The following is a 16,455-nucleotide window of genomic DNA, read 5'->3' as shown; positions in this document are numbered from 1 at the left end:
AGTAAAAATTAGATTGATTAATCTTCAAATATTGGTTTGTACAACTGAATTAACAAACATTTAGTTTTGGAAAAGATTTTTGAATTTTTTTTCTCAAGAAAAATGTTACAATTATAAACTTAATTCTCATTCACAAAAGTAAAGCCAAGTGTTGCATAATTTGAACTATTGATGTGTTAAACAAGCATATTTGATTCAAAACATCTAATCTGCATGAAAAGTTAGCTCAATGGTAGCATAGTTAACAGGAGTACTAGATAATTCAGAATGATAACCATGCTTGTCTTGTAGCGTAGTTAACAGGAGTACTAGATAATTCAGAATGATAACCATGCTTGTCTTGTAGCGTAGTTAACAAGAGTGCTAGATAATACAAAATGTTAACCATGTTTGTCTTGGTACAGACAATTTTCATCTGTTCCAAGCAGAAAGTGACGTACAGTCACTTTTTTGGTGACACCGAGACATTGTCAGCAGTTTGCTATGGTTTTTATTGAAAGTTTTTCTGCAAGGCTTTGATCATGGGCTTAATTTCTGGCCTTCCTTGAATTTATTTCTAAACTTTGCAATTACTTGGTTATATAGATAAATTCTCAGCTTGAATGAAGGTTAAAAATATATGGATTTTAACTCACAATTTAGTTAGGTCCCTTCATTGAAATGTGGGAATCAAACAGTAATCAAATTTTTTCATATGTATTTCAGTCCCCAGTGTACACAAGAACCCAGACTATGTATTTTGACTTTACTATGCAGCCAGGCAGTATGATGGAACAGAGTGGAATGCCTAAATTGCCTACATCCTTGCAGGAAAGGCTTTGTTTGGTAAACAGTTATAGTGTCTTCCTTTTGGGGTGGAATGCATTTGCCTACATCCATTCAGGGAAAGCTTTGTTTGGTAAACAGTTTTTGTGTCATCCTTTGGGGTTGGAATACCTTTGCCTATATCCTTTCAAAGAAAGTTTTCTTTGGTAAACAGTTATTGTGTCTTCCTTTGGGGTTGGAATGCCTTTGCCTACATCCTTTCAGGGAAGCTTTGTTTGGTTCAGAAAGTGTATGTGATTCGGATTTTTAACGTAACTTTAAAAAAAATATCAGTCACATCACTATGATGTCTGCAGTGTGGCAGTTTATAGTTATGTCTAGCACTGGGGCGTCATGCCGCAGACATTTAGCATGATGTCCCACCCAGTCACATTATCCTGACACCAGGCTGACCAGTCCTAACACTAACCTCTTAATGCTGAGCGCCATGCAAGACAGCTGTTAGTACCATTTTTGTAAGTCTTTGGTATGACTCAGTCGGGGATCAAACCCACAACCTCCTGCATCCTAGGCGGATGCTCTAACCACTAGGCCACCAGAGCGGTTGGTTCAGAAAGTAATGATGTCTTCCTTTATTCAGTGTAGGGCTTGGACCACTAAATCTAATCTGAGCAAGATACCATTCTCGATGTGGGGGAACAAATGATACCATTCTCGATGTGGGGAAACAAATGATACCATTCTTAATACTGAAACATTGGATGTTTGGGTCATTGGCTGTAATTTTTATTTCCTTTTCCAAGACTTTTATCAGTGCTTTCAACTTCAGCTTCGGTTAGTTACACACACACTATTTCGATTTTTGCAACAGGCCAAGAATATCCAGTGTCGAAATGCTGCAACACTTTGTTGAAGGTAGTTTTTAGTGGTCACATGTGCTAGGGACATTTATATTAAAAAATGATGTGAGGCATCCAAGTTTGATTGTTCAGAATGGTTGCACTAATTTTGGTCAAAAGAACAGATATTTTATACTGGTTCCTTGTGCACAAAAATTACTCATTTTTCAGACAGTTACAGTGATGTCCATGGAAGATGAATTAGTAGTGTAAATCATTTGTACCTGTCTTACCTGTGATGAGGATGGTAAATTTATCTATTCTCTATATCATTGTACACATGTTCTTTTTATGATTCACTATGGCAGTGATAGGGGCATATCACCCATATATGTTAGTCCATCCTTCCATCTCTCTCACCTTGGTGAGGTTTTGCCTTTAGGTCAGTTTTCATGCACTGTGGTGAGGCATATCTGTATTCCTTGAACACATTTTTCCTTCAAATACAGTCTCTGATCATATTAGCTTTAGAAATGTACACTACTACCTCCCGAATCCAGACCTCCCAAAAGATGAAAAAAAATCCGTCTTTTATAGCTTATATGGACAAAGGGTAATAACTATTGCTTATTACCTGCCCTTACCATTGCCAGGTGGCACTAGTTTTAAGGTTTCACTGGACAGTTTATCTGGTGAATTTTCATCCGACAATGACCAATTACAGAAAAATGAGAATAATTTTACACTGAAGATACAAATAAAAACAAACTAATGATTTTTGTAGAAAGCATACATGTGAGATTTTGACTGCAGTAATCAGGTTAATTCCTGATGCAACTGGTGGTTTTCATACTGAACCAACACTGCCACCAACCCCTAAATTTTACATTCATTTTTGACAAGAATGAGCTATTTTGAATATTTTTCTGTGACAAGGCAGCTAAGAGAATCAGTATGTGCCTTATTCATGAATAAAGTTCACTAGTACTATAACAAATTAGCATACATTTCATCACCCCTCAACCATCTAGATTTTTAGATATTTACCTCTGTAGCAGACACACATAAATACGTAAGCCAAGTCGACAGCTCATTTGCAGTCCAAGTTATGCATTTGATCTCCAATGCTCATCTAACTGTGACAGGCAGTCACCAACAAGCCAACCTATTTCCAAGCCTAACTCAAAGTAAATCTAAACCACATTATAGATTTAGCTTATGTGTGAATTTATAAATGCTAGGCTTGTGATAATTAGGTTCATGCCTTCTACCTTAAAAATTAGGTGGGTGTCAAAATATGAAACTATCCAGTGAGACCAAAGCTTTCACTGTTGAACTGGCAATATCGTTTGCTTTGCCTTGTGAAACTCCATGATATTTTTCACTTAATATCAGCCAACCATTCATTTTTTTTTGTTGTAGTAAGGATTATACTCTAGGTGGTATACATTACTTTGTTTGCTTTGACCATGTTTTATGTGAATTTTTTCTATTACACAGACTTAGTTTCTCTGCAATCTCTGACCATATGCTTCACCACAGAACCAAATAAGAGACATGTTTTAGTTTGTTTCATGCTCACTGACCGTTTGTGCAATGGGTGTTTACGGTATTTTGCTAACAAAGTCAAGTTATTAATTTTTTGTCACTTTTTTTTTTTTTGTTTCTGTCAATCCTGATGACAGAATGCACAAACTGTAAGAAATTTATAGCCAATGAAGATTCAGACCAATCTTGTCTAGGCTGCACCAAATGTTCCTTGTGGGCAACATGTAGTGTGGATGTGCCATGTGGTCAGAGAATATATGATCTGTGGTTCTTCAGAAAACAGTGATAAGAACAGGAAAAAATGAGAGAAATATAAGGCTGCACAAGCAGACATTTTTGAGTATTGCTTCTAATATGGAGCTGCTGGCCTGTCAGTTTCTGCCCCCCCCCCCTTTCTGTGATATGACAAATACCAATATAAACTGCTACCATTACATTTGCTCATTTGGAGGAACCAGACCTGTCTTGTACATCACATCATTGGCACTGCACATGCCTCACCAGAGGTGATGACACAGTTGATTAGTTCTTGTCAGTTTAACTGTTATAGCTTGGAGGAGTGTCTCTCCCCCACCCCATTTTCCAGCTACCCAATGAGCATAAGTTCCCCACCCACACATGTTCAAGCATGGCCTTTGGGTCTGTAAGTCCAGGCTAATCAGGTTTATACATGCTCTATGTGACCCATGCCATCATACAATACTTCCATATGATGCAATCTCAGCTGCTGCCTGTCCTCTCCAACTGTCCAGTTCTCAATACATGAGGTTTGTACATGATCTAATCGAGCCATTTGATCAAACTCACATCCAGACCATGTTGTCTCAGCTGTTGACCATTCTGTGCTGCCATCCAATTCATTTTCAATACATGTTCCCTAGTGACCACTTGGCTTCATTAGCAAACCACAGACTAACGGTTTGTTAGACATGATGGTTGGAGACAGAAGGACATGGTTTCATTTGATGCACAATCATAAAACCAGCTTCGATCTCAAGACAGTACATGGAGGCAACCATCCAATCAGTTTTGGAGTTAGTCTTTTAGAGGGTGTGGAAAGAGTTTCTCAGCCCCTAAACTTACACACTCTTACCATTGACTCATTCCCCTTCCCACCCCCAGACAACCTACTGGGGAGTGACAGACTCCTGCACTTCTGGCATCATTGGATCACCATTTATCTGCACAACTAGTGGCCAATCCGAATTGTCTCAGAAGGCTTCAGATTAGTTGATCCATCCCCCTCCCTTTTCATTCTAACTATTCCTGAGAGAAGTGCCATTAGATTTGGGGAAGGATGAAGTTTTGTAGCAAGAGAACACAGTGCTCATCAAGAAGTGGTGGTGGAGATTATTTGAAGACCACCATATCCAGGGATCTGCTCCATCTGCTCCAAGCTTTGTTGAAAACAAACCAGTATCTCAGACATGTCATTGACCTGAGCCAACTAAATCACCTTATAGTCCCACCAAAATTCAAGATAAAGACAGCATGATCTGTTCAACTCATCATCTGTCCATATGAGTTATCTATCAGTTTTAATCTGACCATTGCATTACCTTCACTTCTCCATCCATACATCTGCCCATTTGCATACTGCAGGAATATTTACCAGTTTTGAGCTCTCCCATTCAAGTTCCTATCCCATTTATGTCATCTTGGGTTTTAGATAAATTGGGAAAAGTCAGATGTCCGGTCATCCCAGAAGTTTGTCCATCTGGGTATGGAATTTCTCACCCATCACAATCTTGTACATCGTACCTATGCTTGGGTAATCTGAATCATTAAAGTTATGGAATCACAGCCAAATAGTTTTTGCAACTTGTCGGATCGTTCATTGTGGCAGCAGATCTGATTCCACTGGGTCATCTTTACATACACCATTCACAGATGGCCTTTTTATCTGTGACACCCCTTTACATTGTCACTAAGTTTCAGGGTCAGTCACAAGTAACATAATATCATTCCTGGTTCACTGGTGCAACTAAAGTTGACCGCTCCAGTGGCCTAGTGGTTAGAGCATCTGCCTTGGATGCGGGAGGTCGTGAGTTCGATCCCCGGCCAAGTCATACCAAAGACTTACAAAAATGGTACTAACAGCTGCCTCGCTTGGTGCTCAGCATTAAGAGGTTAGTGTTAGAACTGGTCGGCCTGGTGTCAGGGTAATGTGACTGGGTGGGAGACATCATGCTACATGTCTGTGGCATGATGCCTCAGTGCTAGACGTCACTATAAACTGTTACACTGTAGACATCATAGCGATATGACTGAAAAATTAATTGTTAAATCTACATTACAAATCCAAATCACACACACACAACTAAAGTTGACTCGCAACAGTCATTCTTCAGGCACATCTGCAACTGGAATTGATGTTATTTATGATACATGTACCTGTGGTTGGGGAGTCCACCTGTTGCCAGGATTTGACACTGTCAGCAACCAGCAGAGTCTGGGGGACACATGTCTCAACATCAGTCATTTGGAAATGAGGAGGTCATGAAAGCCATTAATTTCTGGAGAGACTGTCTCCATAGGAAGCTTGTATTAATAATGCCAGACAACATGGTTCTAACATACCCCCTCATACAAGACAGCACCATATTACCTCACCTTTGTCTCCTGGTCTGAGAGTTCCAGCATTGGTGCATACATCTCAAAATCACAATTCAGATCAAACATACTCACTGTCCTGTCTATGTCCAGGAAGGGTCAGATTCTCCATATAGAAAGGTCCCACCATCCACTATTCTTTCATCACATTTGCACACTATGGGCCTGTCCACTTCCAGATCCAGAGATGTGTCGTAGATTCAGTTGGGAAGGGATATCAGTCTTTGCATACACCACCCACCCCCTCTCATGGTCTTAATACTGAAAATTATACAGAAGTTGTGGAGTGGAAGTGCCATGGGTCAGAAGTTTAAAACAACAATGACACTTGATTTTAGCAAGAGATCTACCCATCACTGTGATCAGGTAAGTATTCTCAGAGAAACTTAATTTATTGAAATATTTGCTTTTTTGTTTTGTTCTGCAATGAGATCTCTCTATACACATTATGTCACATTATAACACAGACATATGTTGCCAAACCACAGAAAACCCAAATTGGTAAACATGTTACTTTATCAAAATCTGGAGCAGTCGAGTCAGATTGCAAAAGACTGAACTAAATATGGTTTTATTGCTTACCTGATTCTGTAAGTTGCAAACAAGTTGAGTTCAGTAGCGACTTTACAAAGTATTGTATAGGGAAGGGGTAGGTATCAACAGAGGGATATCACCTGCTGGTAAGTCCAACCTTTTGGTTTCTTTCTTTCTTTTCACTTTTTTGTGGGGCAGTGGAGATGGGGGGAGGAGGATGGTAAATTGGAATGTCATGAGACATTAGGTTCAAAGAGCATTTCTTTTCCCTTGTATGGCTGTCTTACATTCTTTTCTTCAACTACTGTTTGACCATAATACAAATAGGCTTTCTCAAGTTTTAAAAATAATTTTATTCAAGTGAAAATAATTTGTTTTAATACTATTCAACTTTGGGTTCAATTTCATTTTGAAAATGTTTTTGGTATTTTTGATGTAGGTGCTTGACATTTTCATCATAGGGGACTAAAATTATTTTTCAGATCTTTTCTCATTATTAATATCTTTTGTATTTAACAATACCTTTACAATACTTCAGATCTAAATAGGGCCTAAAGTGCCATAAGGTCAGGAGAGCTTTTATTATGGCCTTGTGCCTCTTGTTTGTCCATCAACATTTGTTTGTTGCCACTCAGGAGGCCATGTTTTGTTATCTGAATTTTAATTAACTTAGAATATAAATAGACATCATCAAAATCTTGAACCAGTTGGAATATGATAGAGAAATTGCTAAACCAAATCTTGAAGTCCTGGACCAGCAACTTGAAGTCCAGAAAATAGGGACAGAGGTCTCTGCTTTGATAAGGCCTTAGTCAGTTTTGTGTTTCATCGTTTTCCAGAAAAATTTACCACATATAAAACCTCTAGTTGACATTAGAAATTTGGCCATAATTTGTATTAGTGTTTATCCACTCAGTAACCTTTGATAGACTTTACATTTGAAAGACCTGAGTCATGTTTGACTTTCACCATTATCAAACAGAACTTAACAGGGTTTTGGCCCTTGTTTGACTTAGAACTTTTGTTTCAGCATCATAACTGTTGAGGGACTTTATGATCCGAAACAATATTTGGTATGAGGCTTTAGTTCCACTTCACAGTTAGTGATCTTGCACTGGGTTGTTGACTTCTAGGATCATGTTTTATCAAGATGAAAATTTGACTCAGTTTTATTTAAGGGTTCTGTATGTATCGGTTTCTAGCTCAGTATCATTACCACATTGTTCAGAATGTTGCAGGTTTCTCGTTCCACATCTACCACATAGTTCAGTATATACCCAGTGCTGCATGTTTCTAGCTCAATACGATTACCCCAGGATTCAGTATGTACCCAGTGCTGCATGTTTCTAGCTCAATACGATTACCCCAGGATTCAGTATATACCCAGTGCTGCATGTTTCTAGCTCAATACGATTACCCCAGGATTCAGTATGTACCTAGTGCTGCATGTTTCTAGCTCAATATGATTACCCCAGGATTCAGTATGTACCCAGTGCTGCATGTTTCTAGCTCAATACGATTACCCCAGGATTCAGTATGTACCCAATGCTGCAGGTTTCTAGCTCAATACGATTACCCCAGGATTCAGTATGTACCCAGTGCTGCATGTTTCTAGCTCAATACGATTACCCCAGGATTCAGTATGTACCTAGCGCTGCATGTTTCTAGCTCAATACGATTACCCCAGGATTCAGTATGTACCCAATGCTGCATGTTTCTAGCTCAATACGATTACCCCAGGATTCAGTATGTACCCAGTGCTGCATGTTTCTAGCTCAAAATGATTACCCTAGGATTCACTATGTACCCAATACTGCAGATTTTTAGCTTAGTAAGATTATAACAAAGTCCAAATGTAAAACTATGCATACAGAGCGAGCACCAGTTTTAAAACGCAATCATGTTCTGAAATGTTCTCATTGAATTAAAAAAATATAGTTGATCAGATTTTCTTCAAATCTTGTCTACAGAAAAAACAAGGTACCTAATTCTCAATATGAGAACAGGTGTAAGACAATGTGTTTGTGAGAAAAGAGGCAATTAAAAAGATACAGAATTTCAGTTTTTAGGGAGCAGTTTTTATTTCACTAGCTAGATTTAAATTGTCTGATTTACAAAACCTTCAAGGTTTTTGCTACTAAAGATTGAACTTCAGACAGACAGCCTAAATGTGTTTGAAAACAGTATTATGTAACCATAAGCACATAAAGTCAGTTTAATAAATTTAATGGTTTTTTGCTGCTTAATGTCATTTGTGTATGATTTGGTAATTTTTTGTAAAGGACTACTGGTATTTTGAATGAGGGCCATTTTCTGCCGCTTCTCCAAATGTTCTTATATGGTGTATACTGTACATATGAGATGGTTAATATTTATTTTTAAAAAATTTGTCACAAGAAATACTCAATCATTAGAAATTCCTTCTTGGAGTGACCCTGTGCACAGATCTTATTTCTTGTTTCAAGTTGCTCAAATGAAACATTTTGTGCTCAATTTCCCAAACCAGCTCATATTCAGTGGTTGTGTTTTGGAGTGATTTTTTTTATTTTTATAAGCATATTTTATGCAGAAGAGTGATTTGTATATTGAATAATACAGTGAGACAGATAGTGATGAAAGTTACAAGTAATTATTTTCCCATAAAAACGGTGCAGAAAACGACCCTTACTAAATATAGTCCTTTAAGATAAAACTAAAAAACTGGTTGCTGTTTGAAAAATGCTTCAGGAAACATTTGTGAACTGTTACTACCACACCCCATTAATATTTATCATTGTATTTAATGAAGATCACTTCAGATAGACAGATATCACATTTTACATCATAGGAACATGTATTGAATAACAGGATTTTGAGTTAAAATTGTAATATGTGTCATTATGGAATCTGCACTTTTTTATCAGCTTTGTTTAAGGGTGTAAATGGTACAAGTCATTAGGGACAGAGGGCCATAATGTCAGAACCTATTTTAGGTCAAAATGTTTAGAACCGTTGTTATACTCAGTTACTAATGCACTGGATTAACCTGTTTAGGTACATAAAGAATTTATCAGATATTTGAATACATAATTAACTGAAGATGAAATTTTGTTTTTGGAAGCATGTAAATAGCATGTGCAGTCCAACATTTCTCTGGAAAAGCATGAACATTATAGCAGGTTTTTCACTCTGTAATTCCACAAATTTGGTAGAATGATAAAATCAACTGGGAGAATCGAAAGACTTAGTGAATTCAAACCAAATTTGGTACATGTACAAGACCTGACAATGAGAAAAGCTAGGTCATGTCTCATTTTTGCCATTTTCCAGCACAATCCAAAAGAGTTATGGACTCTGTTTGACTTAGAACATGGCCATTCAGTTGGATTAGAATTTTGTTTCAACTAACTTTTTGAGAACTTTTATTGACAGAAAGAAAATTAGTAATGAGACTCTAGATCTGTCTGCATTATTTTGTTAAGAGTTGTCTACCCTAGTTTTTGCTTGTGCCCCATTAGTGTCATATTGACACATTTCTGGTTATGATAAATACTGCTAAAAAGTTTTTAATCATGACTATCTTGGACTATTGTAACCCAAAAAATACAGAAAAATGAACCCTTTTTATAACATTGCCTTGTCATTGTAGACAGCATAAGTTGTAATGATTTTATTTTCATAGGTCCCAAAGAGAATCAGACTGAGGGTCTATCCCACCATGCACTTGTATTAACCCACCAGGGAGATGGACTGCAAGTGGAAAATAAGGTAGCAAGGATTAAGTTTACACGTGTTCACACACTTGTAATTCTGTACACATTCGCACAATGATTTCCTTTTTCTGGTTGGTATTTTCACTATGAAATGATAGCAGCAGTTTTATCTTTTTCACATGGTAATAATTTAAAATTGATTGGTAAACTCTCATCGCTCTAGTCCCAAATTTTGGGTTCAAGTTTTCAAAAGTTTCCATCTTCTGAGGTTTGTATACATTAGAATATTTGAAAATGGGACTAAGCGTGTCCTTTGAGTGATACCAAGTATTTGAATGATTATGATTGAATTATCAAAGTATTACTGATCAGCTGAACTTCTCTTACAACAAAAATAAAATACATTTTAAAACAAAAAGCACAGAATGAGAAATGATTGAGTTTCTTGCAGATAAATATGTGGTGTCCGTAGTGTCCATATACATACATTCCGTACATTAGTATTTTTCATCAATACAGTCTGACTATTATGTGTGTTGTATTTTTGTTATTACAGAGCAAAGAAACTTGCCAATTTGTATTAATTGGAGGGGAGCCCATTAATGAACCTGTTGTGTCTTATGGTAAGATATTTGATGCAAACTAAAATGTATTTGATTTCATTTTTATTGTTTAATAAGTTATGTAGCATGTATAAGGTACTCAGTGACGATTAAGGTGTTGGCTTGAGATGATCTTTTGAGGTAGAAGGAAGACAGAGAACCATGTATAGTTGGATACAACAAAACAGGGCACTGAAACAATGATCAGGGAGATACAGTGGCACAGTGGTACAATACTGGATTAAGAACCCAAAAGGTAATGGTTTGAATCCTGTGCAGACCAGAACAAGTCAGTTGTCACAGTGTGTCCCTGGGCAATATACTTTACTCCCAATTCTTTGGCACTAAATAGTCATTGATTTGACGCTGTGCTGCTAAACACTAAACAGTAACTAAAGACCATAGAGGTAGAAAGCATAGGTACAGTATTACTAATGGGATATCCATGTTTTTATTGTCCCTGACAAAACTGAGTTGTGATGTTCCTATGAAATATAGATACACAGAATAAAAATAAAATTAATGTAGATTCCGGTAATTTGAATCATATTATTGCCTTTAGGTGATTCATCTAGTCAGGAAATTGCCTCCAAGTTTCAGTGTTTTTACACCATTAGGAATTATTTCTGAAAATAAATGCCTGAATGTTTTTTTAATTTTTTAGCTCTTCTGGTCATTGACCAGATCTTATGGGTTAGTCTGTTGACCATTATCTGTCATATGTTGTCTGATGCCCATCCATCCATTAGTGGCCATCTTGAAAATCGCCACTCGTATTGAAAATGTGCCAATTAAACATCCCATATGGCTGCCATGGAAGACATCTTGAAATTTTTTATATCACTACTCTTCTTGGATGTATGGTCATAACAACATGGGGTTTTCACTAAAAGACTTCTTATATTGCCGAGTTGGTCCCAAATCAAAATGGTGCTAATTTGACAACTAATATGGCTGCCACAGTCACCGTCTTGAGAATCTTGTTATTGCTACTCCTGCTTATAAAGTATGATGCAGGATTACAACAAATTTAAGTTTGTTATGAATATTTAATTTGTATTGTGTACTTTACCATTGCCTGTAATTGAGGAAGGAGTCTGAGACTATCTGATTAATAACTGATTTATATAAAAATATGTTTACTTGGATTTTAGTTCAGGACCTTGGCTTTTACCTTGGAAATTATATTCACTACTTGATTTTTGACATTTTTATAAGTTATAAATAAGTTGTTTGCTGATATTTAATGTCAGTGTCTAGTTTTTATTAGAAACTTAGTATTTTCTGGAAATAAACTTCTTACCCACATCCTGGTCATTTTGTTGTGTCTTAGAATTTTAAATATGGTTCTGATAAAACAGAATTATTTCATTCCTTCTTTAAGTTCAGTCTCTGGATTTAATTACTGTTGTGTTCAGATATAATTTGAGAGAAATCATTTATTTGAATATTATTCATTGGAATTACAGTACTCATTGATATTTTGGACTAAGAAATCACTATTAGAGGATTAATTTGAATTCATTAAAAGACATTCTATGTTATATCATTGTGATACATCAAGATGGTCAGCTCGTCAAAGACTATTGGTACATTATTATCCCATTCAATACTAGAATGAATTCAGAATACTCTATACTTTTGAACTTGTGATAGAACTTTTGTTATTATTTGAGATTGAATTCAAAATTATATTTTAGGTCTCTTTTAAATCTTCACTTTGTAACTTAGAAAAATAAATTTATTTGTTGACTTCAATAAACTTGTTGGTCTCACTTCTTTCTGCTACTTTGTTTAAGACCATAGAGGAAAACAAATTAAAAAAAACCCCCACAAGCCAAGGTAATAAAAAGACAAAAATAATCAACAGATGTACATACATTTTTTTTATTGCATGCAATATTTTGACTGAAATAAGATGTACAATTTAAATATAAGCATTCAGCATAAAATTCAAACTTTTCACAAGTACAACAAATAATGTCATTACTGTAAAACAGTTTTGTGCATTGATACATTGATTTTGATCATAATTAATGTGTCTCTTTCAATGCAAACGTTTTTCCATGCTGGTTTTTGGGTTTGGGAATATCTGCAAAAAATCCCCACTTCAGTCCATTGAGGATAATGTCAGTGTGCATTGCATGTGGCCCAAACAAACGAGCCAACCCTTATTTGATAAATTTTTTGTGATTTTCTGCCTAATCTTTCAAACTCCTTTGCATTGTAATAAGAAAGTTATCAAAAACAGTTTCATTTGTGAGAGAATGTCATGGATAGCAGTGCATAACTACACAGTGAATTTGATGCCTAGTTTTGATTGGTCAAAAATAATTAATATGCCCAGTTTGATTGACAAGTCTGAGCTATCCATATGGCCACCAAGGCAGCCATCTTAAAAATCTTGTTGTCATTACTCCTCCTGAATGGGTAGACATATTAACATGGGGTTTTCACTTAATGGTGTCCAATTGGTCATAAATGAAGATTATGCTGATCTGAAGTCCAATATGGCCACAAGGACAGTCATCTTGACAATCTTGTAATTGCTATTCCTTTTGAAAAGATGGATTTATACACATGGGCTTGGACTGAAAGATTTCTTATGATGTTTAGTTGGTCCTAATAAAATTTGTGCTCATCTGATGTCCAGTATGACTGTCACAGATGCCATCTGTTAAATCTTGTTATCACTTCACTTCCTAATATGTTCACTAAAAAATTTCTTATGATGTCTAGCCTGGTCTAAAACATGATGATGATCTGATGTCCAGTATGGCTGCCACCTCTGCCATTTCTACTTGAACAGAAAGTCATATTGATGTGGGGTTTTTTTTACCAGCAGATTTCCTATAAAGTACATTTGGTCTTCAATGAAAAAGGTGCTGATCTGACATTCAGTATGGCCCCCATGGCACCCATTTTGATAATACTGTTTTTGCTAATCCTTCAGAATAGAAAGATATTTCTTCTTAATATGTTATCTGTACTCCTTTCCAAACTGATGGCTATATTTGCATGGATTTTTCACCAATAGAGTCTTATGATACCTGATTGATTCTAAATGAAAATATTGCCAGGTATTTATCCAATAGGGCTGCTATGATGACCATTATAATAATCTTGTTGTCACTTCTCCGCTTGAATGGGTGGTCATTAAAATGGGATTTTCAACAATTCCTGAATGAAACATCCACTATTACTGCTGTGCTGACTTTATAAAAAAAATCTTGTCACTACTTCCCCTGAATTGATGATCATGATGTCATGGGGTTTCACCAAAACACTTCTATTGATGTCTACTTTGTGACCCTCAGTTTTTGCACTTGCTAGAACTAAGGAATCAAACCTTGGACTGCAAAGGAGCAGAATGTGTTACTTAATCATTGCTCAATTCTAGTTATGTGATATCATTTCAATAATTGACTTTTGCAGGTCCATTTGTAATGAATACAGAGCAAGAGATTGAGCTTGCAAAACAAGGCTATCAACTGGGCAGGAATGGCTTTGAGAATGCACACAGCTGGAATTCATTTGTTGTCAGGGAAGATGAGGAATTTTTGTGATAAAATCTTGTCTATCAGACTTCCCGTAATCATGGTTCAGTGTTTCTTTCAAAATAACTGCACTATTGACAGCAAGAATCTGGGTCTACACACACTGATCTTTGCCAAGTGTTCTCTGATTTGAATGGATGCAGAGGGAAATATGAGGTGCATTGTACATAAGGTCATCATGTATTTTGAACCCTGCTTATGTAGCTATTGTTTTTTCATTATTTGTCACATTTTGTACAAAGTTTTTCCAAACTGAATCTGTCAGATTAATATTAGATTAAGGAGCATGGATTATCATTGCAAAAAGATCTAGGACAGACAAATTTTCACTGCACTAATTATTTGCCAAAGGAAATGAAGGGCTCATAAAAAAGGCCACATTTAGTTTGTGAGAGGATTTAGACACTTAGGGAATATAATCTAACATTGCTTTCAGTAAAACAAGGGCTGTGCATGATTTGGAAATATGGATTTTGCACATGTTGATTTACATGTAGTGGTTAGACTCATATGTATTCTTTTGATATAGGTCAATTCCACTGGAAAAATGGGTATCAGTTCTGTGCATCTACCACATTATTTACTTATGTGTAGCATAAGCTGAACTCCACACAACACAAATCTAAGTATAAAGCACTGGCAGATCAGGGTCTATACTATTATATTTATAAATTAATGCTAACAGCATAAACCCTGATCTGATGTTACAGTTGTAGATCTAACCTCATATATTTGAACCTAAGTACAAGAACTCAAATCCAAACTTTTGGACAGTCTATTGCTTTAACAAGAATATAGCTATAATTGCAAAACTTTCAGACTTTATCAGTTAGGGTCCATCTACTAGGCTACCAGATATTGATAACTTAAGTACCCCTACTGGGTTGCCAGATATTGATGACATTAGTCCTGCCCCTGGTTTGTCAAATATTGACAACTTCTATCAACTAGGCTGCCAGATATTGATGACTCCAGTCCCTCTACTAGGTTAAGTAATATTGATGAGTTTGGTCCTGCCACTGGGTTGTCAGATATTGATGACTTAGTTTCCTCTTCTAGGCTACCATATATTGATGACTTCAGTAGCTCTCATAGGTTGCCAAATATTGATAACCTCTGCTGGTTGCCAGATATTGATGACTTCATTAGCTCTCATAGGTTGCCAAATATTGATAACCTCTGCTAGTTGCCAGATATTGATGACTTCAGTAACTCGCATAGGTTGCCAAAAATTGATAACCTCTGCTAGTTGCCAGATATTTAAGACTTAGGTGCACCATAGTGCATTTCACTTGTGCTTTATCTTTTACAAGAATTATTATTAGGATATAGCAAAAGAGGTAAAATCAGCATGGTGTAGAGTTTGGGATATAGTTCATGTAAGTTGTCTTCATAAATACTACATAAGCTTGTTTATTGATGTGTTATGTAAATCGGATGAGTTATATCGGCCAGTTGGGCATCTTGTTAAAAAATGTTCTGTGATATAATTTTTTTATTATAGTTAGCATAAATTGATTTTTTTATTTTCCAGCATAAAAAGTGTTACTTGATCATGAATGTGTATTGTTTTGACAAATATACAATGTAGTATGTGTGTTTTGATTTTGTAATTTGGTATTTACACTGTATTTACATTGATATAAAGGGCACAAAGGTTTGCTGATGTTGATATCAGCTGGAAACAATATGTTTGTTGGCTTGAAATTTAAAACAATGTGATCCATACAGCTTATTTAATTACATTTAATTATGAGAAGGTTGTTGAGTTATATAAGGTGGTGAGGGATTGGTGTACATATGTGTGTGTATTATACTGTGTCTTATATTTTTTAACTCGGGTGATAATGTGGCAGTCAAGCTGTTTTTTTAATGTAAATCTAATGATACATAATGATATCAGACTGCTTGAAGGAATTTTATTGAACATAGATGATATCGTATGGAATTTAAAAATGTATTTGAGGACGTGAACTTATATATGGACATATTGACTTTTAGGTATAGAGAGAGAGAATATTTGATGTAGATTTCAAACTTATTTCATCTGTACATTTGATGAGAGTAATACATTTTATTGATAATAACTGATTTTATTTGTTTTAGTTGTAATCGAAGACCAGAAGAGTTTATGCAGTGGCATTTTGTGCCATCCTAAACTTCTAGTGTCTGTCATCCCATCATTCTGTTTCTAGTGTCTGTCATATCATCATCCAGTTTCTGGTGTTTGTTATAATATCTTCCATTTTCTTATGTCTGTTATCCCATCATCCAATTTCATATGTCTGTCATCCCATCATCCATT

At 36.0% G+C, this 16,455-nt stretch overlaps 1 long non-coding RNA gene across 2 annotated transcripts in view; it reads left to right on the top strand.

The window, feature by feature from the left end:
• Window positions 1–16,241, top strand: part of LOC149797830 (uncharacterized) — a 28,408-nt gene extending 12,167 nt beyond the window's left edge. Inside the window, exons 4-7 of one of the 2 annotated variants that reach the window (XR_016421886.1) lie at window positions 706–825; window positions 9,961–10,046; window positions 10,548–10,614; window positions 14,029–16,241. This is a non-coding gene — a long non-coding RNA (uncharacterized LOC149797830). Of the gene's footprint in view, window positions 1–705; window positions 826–1,835; window positions 10,047–10,547; window positions 10,615–14,028 lie in introns of both variants that reach the window. The other variant, XR_016421887.1, reaches the window with a different exon arrangement.
• The last annotated feature ends 214 nt before the right edge of the window (window positions 16,242–16,455 follow it).

This window comes from Sinohyriopsis cumingii, chromosome 6 (assembly GCF_028554795.1).
Source record: "Sinohyriopsis cumingii isolate HCF-2022 chromosome 6, ASM2855479v2, whole genome shotgun sequence".
NCBI classification, from domain to species: domain Eukaryota; kingdom Metazoa; phylum Mollusca; class Bivalvia; order Unionida; family Unionidae; genus Sinohyriopsis; species Sinohyriopsis cumingii.
The sequence above is the reverse complement of the archived record's forward strand: the minus strand, read 5'-3'. Positions and strand labels throughout refer to the sequence as shown.